This window comes from Boleophthalmus pectinirostris, unplaced genomic scaffold (assembly GCF_026225935.1).
Source record: "Boleophthalmus pectinirostris isolate CB_2022bp ecotype Guang Dong unplaced genomic scaffold, ASM2622593v1 HiC_scaffold_12, whole genome shotgun sequence".
Classification (NCBI taxonomy): Eukaryota; Metazoa; Chordata; class Actinopteri; order Gobiiformes; family Gobiidae; genus Boleophthalmus; species Boleophthalmus pectinirostris.
In genome coordinates this window covers 5,205,276-5,211,542 of record NW_026571018.1, presented here as the reverse complement: position 1 = coordinate 5,211,542, position 6,267 = coordinate 5,205,276, and positions in this window count along the sequence as shown.

The following is a 6,267-nucleotide window of genomic DNA, read 5'->3' as shown; positions in this document are numbered from 1 at the left end:
AAAAATACAAGACATTGAAGAGTTCTAAAACAAAATACTCCAATTCTGCTCCTATATTCGCTCGTAACATTGAAACCTACATTTGACTGGAGCTGAACACTGTGCGATTTTTAAACGTCTGACAAAAAGTGCACACCACAGACACGAGGAGAATCTTACGAGACTTAAAATCTCGATCGCAAAGCAGTGGGATATGTCTGCGGACCACAGGATATAAAGTTGTGAGTCCGATCACGTCTGCTGTTTTCTGTCTTAAATGTAAAACGACTCACTTTGAGACTCTTAAATGTTCAAAAGATCAGAGCACGACACTTCTAGTTTAGATACAAGTCAAAACTGTTTTATTATTATTTGTGAAATGTGGTGCAAAACTTCAGATATGTGATTTTTAAAGCAAGAGTGGCGATAAAATACAGAGGAAGTAGAGTCACTGTCGTTAATCTGCAGCTTCACCTTGATTGGTGCGCTGTGTGGATGTAAACAGACACACGAGAGGAACTACTCTCACCTTTTTACTTTCAAACTGGATTAAAAGGTCGGTTTTGTGGACTGGATGTCATTATTTGCGAAGGACAGTTATTATGGATAATGTGGATGAGATGCTGCACTTTAAATTTACCACTTTATGAAAGGTGAGCAAGGGCCTGTACATGAGAACGCTTGCGGGTAAAAACGACAACATATTTTATCGGAAGTGCCTTTCGTTTTGACAGTGATGGCGTTTTTGGGGCTTAAAAATGCAAAAATCTGAAACCACCCTCCAGAGAGGAAAAGTTGAATATGCTCTGCTGTAGTGTTTCCATCTACACTGCCCAAGATGCAAAACTCTGCTCAGATCTGGCATGCATACCCAATCGAATTCCACACACTTTTGCGTCACTGTATGCACGCAGATTTCTTCCCGAAAACGCTCGTCTAAACGTGGAATAAAAAGTGAAGATATGACACCATTTTGTGTCTTATGCTCAGACCGTCATCATATAAATGTAGCCTAAAGTATTCTTTTTTTTTTTTGCTGTATCCTGAGTTTGTATCTTGCATCTCTGTGCCCGTCACTCCTCTGCCCCTGACATTTTGTTTTAGTGGCTTTTACCGTAGCGTTGCTGATGTTTGGTGGTTACGATCTGACAGAGCAGCACAGAGCCACACTGACACGACACACATGAGGAGCACAGTGGCTTCGAAATCACACATGAAGACACAAAGTCAGGTCATGCCTCCCTGGACTTCAGGAGAATCAAATCACAGCCAAAATAAGGAAAATTTTCGCCCTTTAGTCCACTTCTTTATCCAGTCTATGCTCGTAAGGCAACTTTAAAGGTCCTGTATTACACAAAATGGAGTCTTGTCAACTTTAAGCCATGTTACCAAATTGTTACCTCCGCTTTGTTGTGATGATGTTTATGCAGAAGATGAAGCAGACACAAGCACAGTAGGTCTTGAAGATTTTTCCTGTTCACCTGTTGTGTCAAAGCCTGATTCATCAGTTGGTTTCACTTCGTGGAAATCCATCTGACCTCACAGCATTAGGATTTGTTCGCTTGATAGTAGGCGGGTACTTTTTTTATTTTAACCAGTTGCTGCGATTCGGTCATGATGTATGTAAAGCTCCAAATCCTGTAGGACAGGGGTGTCAAACTCATTTTGGTCCGAGGGCCGTATCCAACCTACTTTGATCCCAAAGGGGCCGGATCAGAAAACTCATGGCATATATACTCCAAAAATAACAATACGTTCAAATATTTGTGTAGAGAAACACAAATCTATTACAGAAATCTTTTTTTAATTGATGAACTCTTTCTTTTACAAAATATTATAATATTATGAACAACCTGAAACTTAAAAAAAAAATGCAATTTCAACACAATGTTTTAACATGAACTTGTATGTAAATAGGAATAAGTCAATTTTTCTTGGAAAATCCTGCACTCGGCTCCACTTTTCTCATGTTGGACATTTTTCTGATGAGGGTGTCACGGTCAACAGTCAAAACGATCGTCCTTTAAGAGCGTTTGGAAAGAGACAAGTCTTCATTTGTGCTGCTCTGGTGGGAGGGGCCACGTACAGAGACGCTGGAGATGCTGCTATGATCAGCACTGCAGAAAATTAACAAGATTTTAATAGAAAATATAATTAAAATATTTTAGTAGAAAATCAGCCGAGGGCCAGATTAAAGGTCTTGGAGGGCCGGATCTGGTCCCCGGGCCGTATGTTTGACACCTGTGCTGTAGGAAGAAGGGCAATTCACCGAACATAAAATTCACCCAACATTGTCTTTGTTCCAGCTTTAAATCCTCGATCTCAGGAATCGCTGCCAACACAGAATGTCTGTCCATTTCGACCACTTTGTTTACTGTTGTGCTGCTTCCACAAAACAGACCCAGACAGACGCTTGAGTTTGACATCATGGCTTCACAGCTCTTCACTGATTGGGCGGTGCGCGGTCTACAACTTCCGAGATTCTTGCAATCCGTCTAGTGTAATCCGATTCCTAACCTAGTCGCTGGAGAAAAATAAAATTGAGCGGAGTGTCATTCCTTAATGTAAAAAAAGAATTGTTAATACCTCCTAAAGCCGTACTTTGCCAACACATTTAGAGTTAAAATAGCATGTTTATTTTTGCACATTTACGGTGTCTGTTACCTCTAAGCTCGTAATTCATTTCCCATGACAAACTTCCGTGTGTCTGCGAGATGGTCCTTTCATCCCGTACAAGCTGTTCAGAAGTGCCACTGGTATGAGAAAGCAAAAGCAGCATATGGATTTGAGGACAGATTTGAGTTGCCTTGGTAAATTATAAAGACGCCTTGGGAAAAAAAATATGGATCTCACATCATTAAGAATAAGGATACACAACATATGCAAGATCCAATATGCTGCTTTCAAAGTGCTGGAGTGTTTGAGATCAGATCTGGGAGTGTTTTTATAGGAAGTGCCTCACATCTACATCTGCTACGAAAACACAACTCTAATAATTAAACGACACCTCCATGTAAACATAGAACACTGCTATTATTGAGACTATATTCCCTACACACGTTAAATAGTCTGAAGCTCTATTACTCAAGTTGGACTTTAATCTGTGCTTTGTTTGAACACAATCTGGACATAAAGAACATACTTGGCAGGAATTAAAACAGGTGAGCTGATTTGTGTTCTTAAACAAGTCTAACTTAAATGTTACAGTCACAAGCTGGGTATCTTTGGTTATATGCTGCCATTCCAACATTGACGTTCAATTGTCGTAGTGGTGGCATTTCCATTTTTTCAATTTTTTATCAAACATACCTGCATTCTGACTTTTTTTTTTTCCTTGGTCGGAGAGGTGGTCACTTTTTTTTCAACACACAAGGTAATTATTAAGTTGCGGCACTCTTTTCAGGAGAATATTTTCACAGACTGGCGGCATAGGAGGTGCACATGGTGTATGGGAGGAAATATGGTTTAGTCCTGTTTAAATCCTGGTTAAATTCTGGTTTAGTCCTGGTTTAGTTTAGTCCTGGCGTACACGAGAAGACACGGTGCACACAGCATATGGGAGGAGACATGTTTTAGTCCTGGTTAAATCCTGGTTTAGACCTGGTTTAGACATGGTTTTTGTCCTGGTTTGAGTCCTGGTTTAGATCTAGTTTTAGTTCTGGTTTAGTTTAGTACTGGTGTACGTGAGAAGACACGGTGCACATGGTGTATAGGAGGAGACATGGTTTAGTCCTGGTTAAAACCTTGTTTAGTCCTGGTTTAGACCTGTTTTCGACCTGGCTTAGACCTGGTTTTAGTCCTGATTTTTGTCCTGCTTTAGTCCTGGTTTAGTTTAGTTCTGGCATACGCAAGAAGAGACAGTGCACACGGCGTATAGGAGGAGACATGGTTTAGTCCTGGTTTAGACCTGGTTTGGGTCTGGTTTAGACCTGGTTTTAGTCCTGGTTTATTCCTAGTTTTAGTTCTGGTTTAGTATTGTTCTGGCATATGCACAAAGACACAGTGCACACGGCGTATGGGAGGAGACATGGTTTAGTCCTGGTTAAATCCTGGTTTAGACCTGGTTTTAGTCCTGATTTTAGTCCTGGCGTATGCGTGAAGACACGGTGGATACGGCATATAGGAGGTTTGGCAATGGTTTGGTCCTAGTTGAATCCTGGTTTATTTAATTTAATTTATTTGAGACAGGGACAGCACACAAGTTTTGCATTTACCTTAACAGGAGAGATGCATTGTACATCAGGTTGTAACATCAGTGCTAATTTCCACCTGTCGTCCCTGGGCAGGTTCATTGATTGATTGTATTTAACTGACCTTGACTATCAACTGTTCTGGAGATCTGTGTAGCATGTTTTAGGTTGATGGAGGAAACCCATCCAGACATGGGGAGAAACATGCAAACTCCACACAGAAAGGCCCGGGCGACCTGGGGATCAAACCCGGAAGCTTCTTGCTGTGATGCATGAGTGCTAGCCATTCAGACACCGTACCACCTTTAGACCTGGTTTGGACTTAGTTTTAGTCTTGGACATGGTTTAGTCCTGGTTTTAGTTCTGGTTTAGTTTAGTTCTGGCGTACACGAGAAGACACTGCCCACGTATACAAGGCAAAAAGGAGACGCTCCAAACTATGAGTAGGTTGTTGGAATGGTAACATCAAAAAGTGTCGGAATGGAGGGTTGTCGGAATGACGGAATGTCGGGGTGGGGGTCTGTTGGAGTGGTGGTATGTCGGAATAATGGTTGTACCCCTTAGCATTAACCAACAGTTTTTCAGTTCGTCACCTTTTTGTTGAAAACCAAACCCCCTAAACAGAACTATGAACGCTCGTATTGATCCCAGGCTCCTGAAAATGTGTTGTTTCAATTCATTTTGTATTTTTCTCTTGAGTTTTCAGACCATCTTAAAACTTTTTGGCTTATATGAACTTTTGTGACTTTTCTTTATTATGCATTTTTTGGCTGTTGTGACTTAAGAGTGTGAAAAATACGGTAACTTAAATCCTACTTGGGTACAATTTTTGGCTACTCTACCCACTTCTGTTCTGTTCGTAGAGATAGATACGATATATTTAATGCCGTAGTGTGGAAAAATCAAGGCAAACTTCAACAACATCCCCATGGAGACGAGCAGGAAAGTTACACATTACACGTACGAGTATAATCCGTGTATCGGCGATGACAGCTCCAGCCCCAGCGCTCCCCTGGACTCCCTAAAAATGTCCGTGTTATGCAGTTCATTGACATTCACTCCAGTTGATGGTGATTTCCTATTCAGGTCTTTGATGCGGGCCAGATTTAAAAATTCTGTTTGTGGAGCGTCCATACCTTTGGTCTGTGGAGAGCTTGGCAGGATGGGAGACTGACAAGCCAAGCAGTAGTCACCTCCCCCTGAAAGCAGCCAGGGCGAGGGAGCCGAGCACGCAGTTCAAAGCTTCTCTTCTCACCCTCCTCATCTTCACTTAGGAGGAAGGCAGCCAGATCCGAGTGCTACTTCTTCAAATGGAAATAAAATAAAGTGCAGTATCCGGTCGGGGGTTGTGAATAACATAAAAATTAACAGCGTGGGTATTGTCAGCGTGAAGCTATAAGACGTTACTTAGCATTTATGGTAAGATTTGAATACATTTTTGTCAGCGTTTTATGATTTAAAGGTGCACTGTGCAACTTTCTGATGACATTGCTCTGCCTGGAATGTTCCACAGTATGACTTTAAACAGCCCTGCCTTAGGCTACGTTCAGACTGCAGGGCTTAACGCTCAATTCAGATTTTTTTGTGAAATCTGATGTTTTTGCGAGGTCCTTCACATTTCCAATTAAATGCGACTTGTATGTGACTCCAGTGTGAACGTTAAATGGCCCGAAAGTGTCCCGCATGTGCACTGGAGACACGATGACGTCAACCGCAGTGAGCGTCTCTGTGTTTACGGAAGTTGTCCAAACATGGACGTGAGCATTGAGCACCTGGAGATTTTAAAGTTCCTCTCGTACCGGAGCCAGAACATGAACAACTTACTTGTTTTAAGGAGGAGATTGAGAAGGAGAAGGACGAGGTTTTTGGCCGTGGTGTTTTGTGGGGCAGCGGCAGCAACGTCCGTTGAAAGGAACGTGTGGATGTGGAGACGTAGCCAAGAGTGGTGAGTGGTGATGTGCTTTACTTCAGTGACACGGAGTTCGTTAACAATTTTCGCCAACTTCAGTGCAGAATAGTGACGTTTGTGGCTTGTTGATAATGTGTAGGTCAGATTCATGCACTTTGACTGTTCAGACTGAAGTCGCATGTCAAAAGA